The sequence below is a fragment of the Aulonocara stuartgranti genome, assembly GCF_965226115.1.
Source record: "Aulonocara stuartgranti genome assembly, chromosome: 2".
In the NCBI taxonomy this organism is placed as follows: domain Eukaryota; kingdom Metazoa; phylum Chordata; class Actinopteri; order Cichliformes; family Cichlidae; genus Aulonocara; species Aulonocara stuartgranti.
Window position 1 is genome coordinate 16314966 of NC_138940.1, and position 14177 is coordinate 16329142.

Here is a 14177-nt window from a genome sequence, read left to right on the forward strand (position 1 = left end):
ATTTGTATTTGGTTTACACATACAAATTTGTGTGTGTGTAAAAAATATTTGTGTGTGCACATAGCAAAAAGATACATGTGAAACTCTGCACTCAAGTTTCAACTTACAAGTACGAATTTTGACCCTATTTTTCTTCCTTTCAGCTGATTGGTCAACGTCATGTCAAACTGACACAAACTGAACTATCCAATCAGAGAACAGATGGGTTTGGCTGTCGAAGGGATGCTTTACTGAGTTCCAGGTCCTTGAAGGGTAATACAGTTTGAAGCTGGAGGATCTTTATATAAGCTAGGTCCTTTAACTTTTGGTAGCTGTTGAAAGGATACAGTTGTAGTATACCAGTGTTCAGAAATACCATTATTACTTTAGTATTACTATAACACAAAATCACAGTTCACCCAGGACCACTGCTATGAGTCATACTACTAAGCATCGGACGCGGCATGATCTGTGCTCACCGCTAACTAAGAGTGAAGGATCCTGAATTTGTTGCGCTAGCTGTTGAGCTCTGCTCGTATATTGTTTTTTGTGGTCTAGGTGTACTAGATGCACCTGATCCTTGTCGTTTCAAAACGTATCTCTCTGACTTTATGTCCTCTACGAGAGTTTGTGTTGTATTATGTTCAAATGTTTAATAAAAACGTATCGCTCATTCATAACAAGGAAAGCTTTGTAACTCTCCCGATTAGAGAAGAGTGTGTCATTTCCACATGCTTTTCCTCCGAGGTCGACCTCCCTTGAAAACGCTCTGGAGGTCCCTGTGTAAGCACGTCAACCTGTGAGAAAAAGTTTACTTGGACACCCAGATGTTTTCCTTCATGGTGTGGCGAGAAGAGACGTGAAAGGGCATTTATCCTTCAAGGACCTGCAGTTCAAAAAAGCGCCCCTTCGACAGCCAAAACCATCTGTTCTCTGATTGGATAGATCACTTTGGTCAATGTCATGTCAATCACAATCAGCTGAAAGGAAGAAAAATGGGGTCAAAATTCATACTTGTAAGTTGAAACTTAAGATAAGATAAGACTTTATTAATCCCTCGGGTGGGTTCCTCTGGGAAATTCGGTTTCCAAAAAGCACAGCACCGACAGAAGTTACAGAGTTACAGAATATTTTATACACACACACACACACACACACACACACACACACACACACACACACTATACGAAGGGGATGAATAGAATAAATAGGAATAAAAATAAAAATACAAGTGAATTGCACATTTCAAGTATTGAGGTCTATTGCACCATTGACTATTAACAAAAGTATTGCACAAAGGTATTGCACAGTGAAGTGAAGAGGCACTACAGCTTAGTTGTTCCCCCCTCCTTTGTCCTCCTGTTTCCCCTCCAGAGAGGAGTTAAACAGTCTGATGGCGTGTGGGACAAAGGAGTTTTTAAGTCTGTTGGTTCTTGTCTTGGGGAGAAGCAACCTGTCACTGAACAGACTCTTCTGGTTGTTAATGGCCATGTGCAGAGGATGCCCAGCATTGTTCATAATGTCCAGCAGTTTTTTTAGTGTCCTTTTCTCTGCCACTGTCACCAGAGTGTCCAGCTTCATGCCGACCACAGAGCTAGCCTTCCTGATCAGTTTCTACAGCCTGGATGAGTCCTTCTTTGCAGCGCTGCTCCCCCAGCACACCACAGCATAGAAAAGTACTCCAGCAACCACCGACTGGTAAAACATCCTCAGGAGCTTCCTGCAGATGTTAAAAGACCTCAGCCTCCTGAGGAAGTACAGTCGGCTTTGGGCTTTTTTTATACAGGTGCTCTGTGTTGCATGACCAGTCCAGTTTATTGTCCACCCACAGCCCGAGGTACTTGTACTTGTTGACCACCTCCACCTCCTCCCCCTCTATCTGAACCGGCAGTGGACCTTCTCTGGACCTCCCGAAGTCCACAACCAGTTCCTTTGTCTTTGAGGTGTTGAGTTGAAGGTGGTTTGTGTGACTCCATGCGACAAAGTTCCTCACCAGACTTCTGTACTCCTCTTCCTGATCATCCCAGATACACCCCATGATGGCCGTGTCATCTGCAAACTTCTGAATATGGCATAATTCAGAGTTGTAGCAGAAGTCAGAGGTGTACAGGCAGGCCCGGCCCTAACCAATCTGGCGCCCTAGGCAAGATTTTAGGTGGCGCCCCCCTAAATCGGCAGTGTAGTGTATGTACTCACAAGAAACCGAATAGCTTTGTCTTTGACCTTTTTTTTTTTAATTAAAGAAAGCAAATTCACAATCAGAATAATTAACAAGATAAAAAAAATATATGAATAAATAAATGAATACAAAAAAAAAAAAATGAATATATGAAATACAATAAATTTTACATACATAAACACAATAAAACGTGTCAACAAGTTGGATAAAATAAATTAAAAATACAATATAAATAAGGCAACAGGAACACCGCTTTATGCTGCTGCAAAACTGGTGGGTTGTGCTGCTGAGGTGGAGGCAACAGGAAGACCGCTTGATGCTGCTGCATCATGGCTGGGTTGTGCTGCTGATGCTGCATCACTGGTGGGTTGTGCTGCTGAAGTGGAGGCAGCAGCGGTAGATGTGGTAGATGGCCCAGGGGTGGGATTTAGAAACTTCAACAGTGCATCTGAAGAGAGGAGTATGTGACACCACTGAGTATTAAAGTCTAATAATAAAAGCATATGATTCCAGGAATAAAATGAAATGATATAACATAAATGAAAAACCAAAGAGATATATGTATGATGTTAACTGATATGCAAATTAGATTAGATTCAATTTATTGTGAGCTGTAGTGCCTTATGAAGCGCCTTGAGGCGACTTTTGTTGTGATTTGGCGCTATATAAATAAAATTGAATTGAATTGTCATCATTACAGTGAAATGCTGAATAGCAGAATGCAAAGTAACAGTATAATATCATATGAGAATGTTATGTTATGATTATCTTTGACCGAATCACAGCAGTGCTCATATTAAAAAACAGCATTCCCTCTCATGTGATATTGCTTAATTAACATTAATGATGTGCACTTTAACAACTAGGCTTACAACTATAATATATACAGGGGTGGAAAAGTGACTATTACCTGCAGGGTAAACGTTAGCTAACAATGTAAACAAAAAACACCTGCTTAAAAGATGAATACAAATGAGGAATGGTGGGAAAGGTGGGAGTACTGTAATTACCTAACGTTACATTATTATTTTCCATAACAATTTAGCCCCCCCCCACAATATTAACTGACGTTAAAACAGTTAACTAGCTATTTATTGATTAGCAATTAGCGAATCATGTAACATTAGCTTAATGCTAAAAATTTAGGTTACTATCACATTCAGACAAATAATTTCATGTAGGCTAACGTTACCTACCTCTGTCTTTTTCTCGTTTCTCCTCCTCTTCTTTTCTCTTTTCTCTTCCCTGGGCACCTGACAGTTTTGGCCGTTTTGACATCTTGTGTTGATTTTTTGATGTGGTGACGTCCAAAAGGAACCATGATACGGGAAGGGAGGGGGCGCACCATGCGGGGAGGGGGAGGGGGGCGTAATGTTGTAACAAATAATATTTCTATTAAATAAGCTTTACTTTGCATTTTAATTAACGTGGGATTATTTTTTGTATTTAGAAATAATAGTACCAACTTTTTTTTTTTTTTTTTTTCAACATTTGTGGCACTGGCGTGGCGCCCCCTGATGGACGGCGCCCTTAGCATTTGCCTATACGGCCTATGCCACGGGCCGGCCCTGTGTACAGGGTGACTGCACTGACAGAGGCGAGGCTGCCGGACACTGGTGCCGGGGTGGGGGTGGGGGGCTAGTGAGGGAGACCATCAGGACCAAGCTGGGTTTCCTGGGTCCTGAGGTTTGGAGAATCTTCCTCCCTTTCTTTCATCACAGCTGTCCTGTGCCAGATGTTCTGAGAGAAGCATCATTTCAGAAACATCAGGAAGACTGACGCTCATCCCAAGGATCATGGAGGACTCATTATCTTCACCACCAGCTCCCTCAGGAAATATTCAGAGCCCACCCCAAAAGATGTATGTTGGATGAACATGTTGGATGATCTGTGTGCTGTCACTGGATGGTGCTGAGATTTGAATCTGAGCGCAGCTCCTGTAATCACAAACATCACAAACTGTAAAATATAAAGTTTATCTCTCAAATCTTAAAGGATGTAAGCTGTACGGAGTACTGCAGTGCAGTAACTGCACATGTAACTTTGTGAACATACAGGGGCGGAGCGTGGGGGTGGCTTACTGGGCTTAAGCCCGGGTTGTTTTGTCAGAAGCCCGGGGTATTTTGGAGTGTAATTTTTTCATAGTTAGATGCCTGGCTGACAACTGTATAAAACAAAAAGTACACACAATATTCGAAGCACATAGTGCACACTGTGGGAATTTACGACTGTGCGTGAATCCCCCCTGATATTGGTATGATCCGAGCTCAGGCACTAAGGAACTGAGCGAGAGGGCGGGGCAGCTGCTGCCTGTGAGTGCGCTGTTGGAGAAACGGAGCCAGCCATACTAAGGAGAGCTTAAGTTTGACCAGGTACCAAAGCAAATCATTCCTACTGTACAAATAATGTAAATATGACGGTGCATCACGAAAGATTGATATCAAACTGATCACTTGACCAATATTACGTTACTTGCTGTTCAAGTGAATCAACAAATGGCGAAATGAAAAGCCGAACAAATGCTATTTTTTTTAGAGAATCTTAGCTTAGGTGTGTTTATTTTATATTTTCAGTTCTTACCCTCCCCGACTAAATCGGTTTCAGTTATGTACTGAAATATAAGAATGGACATTAGAGGGTTCTTTCAAAGAAAAAACTCAGGTAAATGTTATTTTATATATTATGCTTTGTATGTTGTTCAGTATATTTCTATGCAAAACAAGAGGGATTTGAGTACACAGCAGGATATTCACATTTGTAACCAGATATTTACATACACTTTAGGGAGAAAACATAAAACATTTTTACTGTACAACATCTATTTAGAGTAAACTTTTGTTTTAGATAAATATTGAAATATATTTTGAATTAGTTAAATGTCAGAATAAAGAGAGACAGAGCTATCTATTTTTATCACTTTCATTAAATGTAGGAGTACATATACACTAAGTTTATTGTTAATTAATAAGAAACTCCAGACGATTCCATTCTGAGCTGAAGAAGCTTCTGATAGGTTAGTAGAGTCCATGTGAGAAACCATGGATGGACAGATCGATCCGCACTGCAGTAAACGCCAGGACCGCCTCCTACAACGCGGGTCTCGCCACTGGCGATATGAGCGCCTACAAAGCGGCCTCATACGGCGTGCGGCGCGCGGTGAGAGATGCCAAACGCCGGTACTGGGAACGTGTAGAGTCCCGCTTCAACCAGGGCGACACACGGAGTATGTGGCACGGACTACGCACCATTACGGACTACAAAGCCAGGGACACTGCGCCGATCAACGCCGACTCTGCATTCACCAACGAGCTGAATCGGTTCTACGCCCGTTTCGAGGTTAGCTAGGCGGCTAATGCTATCTACCGCCTGACTACCGAGGACAGTGACGTCATCAGCGAGAGACCGGTGACCAGCATCGCGGAGCATGACGTCCGAGCGGCACTGAGGAGAGTGAACACAAGGAAAGCGGCGGGGCCAGACGGCATCACCGGCCGTCTGCTGCGCTGCTGTGCTGACCAGCTAGCAGGTGTGTTCACTTACATCTTCAACGAGTCCCTGGCGAAGTCTGTGGTCCCCACATGCTTCAAAAGATCCACCATCATCCCTGTGCCCAAGAACAGCAAACCCTCATCCCTGAACGATTACCGGCCAGTTGCACTGACCTCGGTAGTAATGAAGGTGTTTGAGAGGCTGCTGAAGAACATCATCTCCTCCTCCATCCCAGACACCACAGATCCGCTGCAGTTCGCCTACAGATCCAACAGATCCACAGAGGATGCCATCGCCCACGTCCTACACACCACTCTCAGCCACGTGGACAAGAAACAGGGTAACTATGTGCGAATGCTGTTTGTTGATTACAGTTCAGCGTTTAACACAATAGTGCCCTGCAGACTGTTCACAAAGCTCAGAGATCTGGGACTTAACAGCCGTCTGTGTGCATGGGTGTTGGACTTCCTCACTGGCAGAACTCAGGTGCTGAGGGTGGGCAGGTGCTTCTCCAACAGCATCACCATCAACACAGGAGCACCTCAGGGATGTGTCCTCTCGCCACTGCTCTACTCCCTCTACACTTCAGACTGTGTGGCCACCCATGGCTCCAACACCATTGTGAAGTTTGCTGACGACACAGTGGTGTTGGGTGCCATCTCCAACAACGATGAGGCGGCCTACATGGATGAAGTGAAGAATCTGGCATCGTAGTGCCAGGACAACCACCTCCAGCTGAACGTCAGCAAGACCAAGGAGCTGGTGGTGGACTTCAGAAGGGGTCAGCACAGAGACTACAAGCCCATTATCATCAATGGAGCTCCAGTGGAGAGGGTGCAGTCCTTCAAGTATCTTGGTGTCCACATCTCCTCAGACCTGACATGGGCTGCCCACATTCAGGTCCAGACCAAAAAGGCTAGGCAGCGCCTGTATCACCTACGACAACTGAGGAAGTTCAGGGTCTCTCCAAAGATCCTCAGGATTTTCTATACAGGCGCTGTGGAGAGCATCCTCACACAGAACATGACATCGTGGTTCGGGAACAGCTGTGTGAAGGACCAAAAAGCTCTCCAGAGAGTGATCCGTACAGCAGAACGCTGCTGCAGGATTGCTCTCCCCCCGCTTCAGGACACCTACACCAGGAGATGCCGGACTAGAGCAGCGCAGATACTGAAGGACCCGTCCCATCCTGGCAACAAACTGTTCCAACTTCTGCAATCTGGTAGAAGGTTCCGCATCTTCCGGGCAAGGACAGAGAGACTCAAGAGGAGCTTCTATCCCCAAGCCATCCGTGCCCTAAACACACACACCCGCCCTCTCACATCATCTATAATTGACTGAGACAGGACTCTCTTCCAGACACTCTAAACCAAGGCACAATGTACATTTCAAATTCCTTTAATTTTAAATATGTTTATATTGTCTATCCTGTAAATTAGTCAAATGTCTATTCATATTAATGTACAGAATTCACCTGCTTGCTGCTACTACTGCACATTCACCCAGTGCATGCATACATGCATGCATGCATGTCAAGGAGCGTGTCAGGCTACATTTCACTGTGTGTTATACTTGTATAACTATGCATGTGACAAATAAAGAACCTTGAACCTTGAGTAAATTGGTGGCACACCTGTGGATGCATATAAGGCAAAACACAGAGCCTGTTTCTTTGACATGGGAACATCAAGCGATGTCAACCAAAACACCTGGAAAAGAACTGTGGAGCTCCATAAGTGTGGCTCAATTTTGAATACAATTTGGTGCCATTTACAATTAGTAGTAGTATTTTTTATTTATTGTCATTGTCAAGAACAATGAAATTGCGTTTGGGGCTTCCATACAACCCAAAAAAAAGAAGAAAATAATAAATACCCCTTAACCCAGTGTGACTCCAATGCAATAAGACAATCCTTAGCAATAATGTTCGTAGAAATTCAGACAAAGACCTGAGAAACATGACAAAATACAACAATGCACCCATTCAATATTATTGTACTGTGAGATATGATATCAGATATGATAGTTATCTATTTAAGAAAGAGGAGGGGGAAGAGAATAAAGATATGATGCACCAATGCAGACCAGTTCATTGCTATTAAGAAGTTGGATATGGTTATTGTCCGTGAGAGGGGGGCAGAGAGTTCAGGAGCCTCACAGCCTGTGGATACAGGCTGTTGGCCAGTCTGGATGTTCTGGCCTGTATAGACCTGTACCTTCTCCCTGAGGGCAGCAGATGGAAAAGGTGGCGCGCAGGGTGATGTTGGTCCCGCAGGATACTGTGCACCCTCCTCAGACAGCGAGTGGGGAAGATATTACTGATCTCTGGCAGACTTGTTCCAATAATTCTGCCAGCTTCTTTCACCACCCGCTGGAGTGCTTGCTGATCGGCCTTGGTGCAGCTGGGGAACCACACTAGAAATCCATACGTCAGAACGCTGCTGATGGCACAGTTGTAGAAGTTCAACATCAGAGATCTGGGAATGTGTGCGCTCCACAGTCTCCTCAGGTAGTAGAGGCGCTGTTGGGCCTTCCGTGCAACTGAGGTGATATGGTTGCCCCAGGACAGGTCCTCGGTCACAGTTACCCCCAAGAATTTAAAACTGCTCACCCTCTCCACCGCCTCACTGCCAATGAAGAGAGGCACATGGTTGTTATGACCCCTCTTCCGGAAATCTACAATGATCTCCTTGGTCTTTTTGGTGTTTAAGACCAAGTTATTGTCGTGGCACCATGACTCTAGTTGTTGCACCTCTGTCCTATAGTTTGTCTCATCATTGTTGGATATAAGTCCGAGCACTGTAGTGTCATCTGCAAACTTAACAATGAGATTGGACGCGCAGGAGGAAATACAGTCATGGGTGAAGAGAGTGTATAGCAGAGGGCTCAGAACACACCCCTGAGGGGCACCGGTGTTGACCACAAGGGTGGAGGAGGTGTTCTTACCCACTCTGACACTCTGTCTACGGTTAGTGAGGAAGTCCACAATCCAGTTGCACAGAGAGGAGTTAAGTCCCAGTTGGTGGAGTTTGGGACGGAGTTTGTATGGCCGGATGGTATTAAAAGCCGAGCTGTAGTCTACAAAGAGGAGCCGTACATAGGTGTTCCTGTGTTCCAAGTGCTTCAGTAATGTGTGCAGCACTGTGGCGATCGCATCCTCGGTTGACCGGTTCTCCCTGTATGCAAACTGGTGCGAGTCCAGGGATGGTGGAAAAGCAGCTCTGATGTGTTTAATGACCAGTCTCTCCAGGCATTTGGCGGGAATGGGGGTGAGTGCCACAGGTCTGAAATCGTTCAGACATGTGACATTTGACTGTTTTGGGATGGGAACGATGGTTGCTGCTTTGAAACAGGATGGTACCAGTGAACAGGACAACGAGGTGTTATATATAGAGGTGAAGACGTCCACCAGGTCCGCAGCACAGTCTTTTAGCACCCGGCCCAGCACTCCATCTGGCCCGGCCGCCTTCCTGGTGTTAATGCTCCGGAACACACGCCTCAGCTCATGAGTGCTCAGGACTGGAGCAGGATCGGTTGAGGGGAGAGGGGACAGGACAGGGTCGGTGTTCTCCCTATCAAAACGGGCATAAAAGAGATTTAGATCCTCAGCCAGAGTAGAACTGTCGGCTGAGGGTGATGGTGTTCTTCTTTTGTAGTCCATGATAGCCCTGATGCCCTCCCAGACCTGCCTTGGGTTTGTGTTGTTCTCAAACCTGGCCTCGATACGCCTCCTGTGCTGCTGCTTGGCAGTCTTGATGCCTCTTCTCAGGTTGGCCCTGGCAGCACTGTATGCCTCCTGGTCCCCGGATTTGAAAGCGTTGTTCCTTGTTCGAATAAGTTGTTGAACTCCGTGTGTCATCCAGGGTGGATTATTAGGGAACACACGGAATCGTTTCCAAGTTGTTACATTGTCCACACAGAAACAGATGTAGTCCAAGACAGTGGAGGTGTAACTGTCCAATGCGACACGATTGTCAGTGTCCTGCACCTTGAATACCTCCCAGTCTGTGCAGTGGAAACAGTCCTGAAGCATCGGAATAGCATCCTGCGGCCATGTTCTCACGGTTTTGGTTGTAATCCCAGTGCTCTTGATCTTTTGTGTGTATATTGGGTGTAGCAGAAGGGAGAGATGGTCTGACAGACCCAGGTGGGGATAAGCCTGGGCTCTGTACGCATTCGCCATGTTGGTGTACACCTGGTCCAAAGTTCTATCTCCTCTGGTAGCACACTTCACATTACGGTGGAAATTGTGAAGTACAGATTTCAGGTCCGCGTGGTTAAAATCCCCAGCCGCAATAAAGACACTGTCCGGGTGTGCTACCAGGCTGTTATTGATGCTGCTGCTCAATTGTGCTAACTAAATTAAGAAATACAGATAGTTTCTCTCTTTACTCTTAAAGTTAACAAATATGTTTTTTATATTTATCAATCTAAAAAAAATAAACATTTAGTTTGATTTGATGTTACAATTAAAAAAGTGTTTCTGTTTTTATCTGAAGAGTTTGTAAATATCTGTATATTTGATGATTGTCAGCACAAAGAGAGAGAGAGAGAGGAAGAGGGGAACAGAGAGGGAGATGCAGAATGAGGACAGAACAGAGATGGAACAAGAGCAGGTGAGACACACATGTTAGTCAAATGGTTGTTTACCAAAAGTATCACCGTATCATAGGTACTCATGTATCTCGTACCTAGTGTTTCTTTTTAGGTTTGTTATTTTTCAAATTCTATGTTTATTAAGTTTTGCAGGCTTGTTTGCACAACAAGGCTAAATAATTATATAAACTTTTCTCAATCTAAATAGTGTACTTTGGTAGAATTAAACAAGTGTAGTGCAGGTCTATGATGATTTTTAGTGCTACTATCATCTAGTTCTGATTCTGGTTCTGTCTTGGTTAAATCCCAAGTAGTCCTGATTTTGAACTGTTGTAGTCCTTAATTCTGGATCAGTTCTGGGTCTGGTTGAATTGGGGTTTAGTCCTCGTGTCTTGATACAGCCCTGACCTTGTTCTGCCTTGCTGCTTAATTAAAAAAAAAAAAAAAACTATTTTAAGGTGTCCTGCACATGTGATATATATTTTTTCCCTATATGAAGTCATTCTGTTTTGAACAAAACTCAAAACAGAGCCAATTAATCTTTCAGTCATTTCTACCCCCCCATCCACTAACACGTCAGAGGCGGTGTTTATGACCTATACTGCAGCCCGACACCAGGGGGCGATAGAGACATTTTGGCTTCATTTTTGGGCGCTATCCGGTCTTTAAGTCTGACGTCATTAGCCGTGCCTGGGCCCAAACTCCGCTGCAGGTCCCCAAGTCACACGATTACTGCGGCATCACTGAGAGTTAAAAAACTGTCGGAATCCTTTCATCTGTAATAAAATGATCAGCGTTGCTGCTCTACCAGGTGTAACAATTAAGTTTAATATCCTGGCATCCATGAAAACCGCATTTATGAAATTTAACAGAGTTAGAAGTTAGCAGGAAGTTAGCTCGCTAGTTTCCATCTCAATATAATATACCATGTTCTGACTGAGGGAATTCTGAAACAAATTATGATGTACAGCTCTGCTATCACTTCCAACATAAATGAAGACAGAAAACTAAACAGCAGTGACGTTTGGAGGGTTACTGAAGTTGGGCTAGCTGGCATTTAATGATGTGCTACGTGCTAGCGACACAAGTATGTTAGCATAATATAAACAGTGAAGCTGGACTATGAATGCTAACTTTTTTCAACTCAATAAAAGTTAACATGAGGGCTCCCGTAGGTTCAGGCAATTGCATGGCAGGAAACTGTAAACTTACCGAACTTCAGTCGGGAGAACAACTGAGATAGTCCATCCACAATACCAGGTTAGTTATTAATATACTGCTGCATGGGCTGGGCTGTAATTACATCGTAAGGTTTTAAAAACTGAGCTTTAAAGTGATCAGCGGTTATAAAACCCGAGAGAGGCTGACAATGATCACTGACTGTTTTTAGGAGCTTGTTGAGATTAAATAGAACAAAGCATTAAAACATGTAAAAAACACAAAAGCCACTGACCCAGAACATGGAAACCAAAAAGTGATGATGAGTATCCACCTGTCCCAGAGTCCAGTGACAGGTCGGCCTTGTTACACATGCGTGGAGGAGATCATGGATATACGTTTCTGGAAGGATTTCAGCATCCATGTTAAAGTGAAATGCTAAACCCAGTGTGATTCTATCGTGTGTCTCAGTTTTTAATAAAGAAGGTTGTTCACAGTCGGTCACTTCCTAAAGCATCGTGCTTTATAAAGATGTAGGTGAGCACCAAGAGCAGCAATGACCTCATTTGGCCACCAAAGGGCAGTCTTCACCAGGAAACCTCACAATGATGTGCTGAATATGAAAAATGTTTAAAGAATGTTTAAAGAATAGCATGTTCCACTCCTTTACCACCAGCTCTCATGTCCTGCAGACTTTGTCTTTGACTTTATCTGAACCTTTGACCTTTGGATGCCCCAGGACATCCATTAAAATCCTTCCTGCTGTAATTTGGCAGAAAGGTTAAAAACGACCTAAATGAAAGAACTGCAGAGTTTGAGCTCGAGTTGAGAGCGGCACAGTGGCAGCGTGTATCATCAGACATCTGACCAAACTAACAGATACTGAGACCAAAGATATTTCCTCTAAAGTTTTAGTTTAGTTTAAATTTCCAAGTTCACAAAGTCATTTCAGTTAGTGAGATTTTTCTAGTCTAGTTTTTATTATTTTCGGTATGTATATTCGTTTCCTTTAACTTTATTACTGCTGAGAGCAGGAAACAGGTCTCATTTAAGGAGTCGGAGCAGCTTCCTGCAGGGGTGACGATGGTTGAAATCACTTTGACGGCTTGCTGCTTCTCACGGTTCACCCCACACTCACTCAGTGTGGGGTGAACCTGCGCTGATGATGGAGCAGGAAATTTCTTTTTCACGTTCAGTCTTCTGATTCTTATTATGATCATGTATTTCCAAACCAACTTTCCTAATCAGGTCTATAAACAAATTTACTCCACTGAAAACTCATGAGTGTTTCTGGCTCCAAATGATGGACTTTAATATGATTTTAATGTGATCCAAACTTAAGCCCAGGTTTCCAAACTGCTCTCACCATCAAAGCTTCTCTAACTTTGTCCATGAAACATCAAAATCTGATTTTAAAACCTCGGTCTAACTACTGATCTGCTCCTCTGGGTCCAAACACTCAAACCAGAGTTTCATTTTGTGGAAGAACCAAAAGTCAGTTTGCATAGTGAGAGCACAAACAAACAGGAACCCTGGGAAATTAACAGGAAGCGAATTATGATTTATTTTAAATGGTGAAGACCTTCATTTATTTCACATTTACAGGTGGGATTTCCAGGAGTGCTGAAGAAGAGCTGGAAGAGAGTGACCTCTATCCTCCTTGAGCTCTGCAGTTAAACATTCCAGACTTCCATATTTTCTAGTATCATATTCACACCATCCATCCATCCATCCATCCATCTTCATCCGCTTTGTCCGGGGCCGGGTCGCGGGGGCAGCAGCCTAAGCAAAGAGGCCCAGACCTCCCTCTCCCCAGCCACCTCCTCCAGCTTCATCCGGGGGAATACCAAGGCGTTCCCAGGCCAGCCGAGAGATGTAATCTCTCCAGCGTGTCCTGGGTCTGCCCCGGGGCCTCCTCCCGGTGGGACATGCCTGGAACACCTCACCCAGGAGGCGCCCAGGGGGCATCCTTGTCAGATGCCTGAACCACCTCAGCTGGCTCCTTTCGATGTGGAGCAGCAGCTGCTCTACTCTGAGCCCCTCCCGGATGGCCGAACTTCCCACCCTATCTCTAAGGGAGAGGCCAGCCACCCTTCGGAGGAAGCTCATTTCTGCCGCTTGTATCCGCGATCTCGTTCTTTCGGTCACTACCCACAGCTCGTGGCCATAGGTGAGGGTAGGGACGTAGATCGACCGGTAAATTGAGAGCTTCGCTTTTACACTCAGCTCCCTCTTCACCACGACGGACCGGTGCAGCGTCCGCATTACTGCAGCCCCAATCCATCTGTCGATCTCCGGCTCCCTTCTCCCATCACTTGCGAACAAGACCCCGAGATACTTGAACTCCTCCACTTGGGGCAGGAACTCATCCCCGACCCGGAGTGGGCACTCCACCCTTTTCCGGCTGAGAACCATGGCCTCAGATTTGGAGGTGCTGATCCTCATTCCCGCTGCTTCACACTTGGCTGCGAACCATTCCAGTGCGAGCTGGAGGCCCTCACCCGATGAAGCCAACAGAACCACATCATCTGCAAAAATCAGAGATGAGATTCTGAGGCCACCAAAGCGAAAGCCCTCTGCCACTTGGCTGCGCCTAGAAATCCTGTCCATAAAAATTATGAACAGAACCGGAGACAAAGGGCAGCCCTGGCGGAGCCCATCACCCACCGGGAACGAGTCCGACTTATTGCCGGCAATGCGAACCAAGCTCTTGCAACGGTTGTATAGGGATCGAATGGCCCGTAGCAATGGGCCAGACACCCCATATTCCCACAAC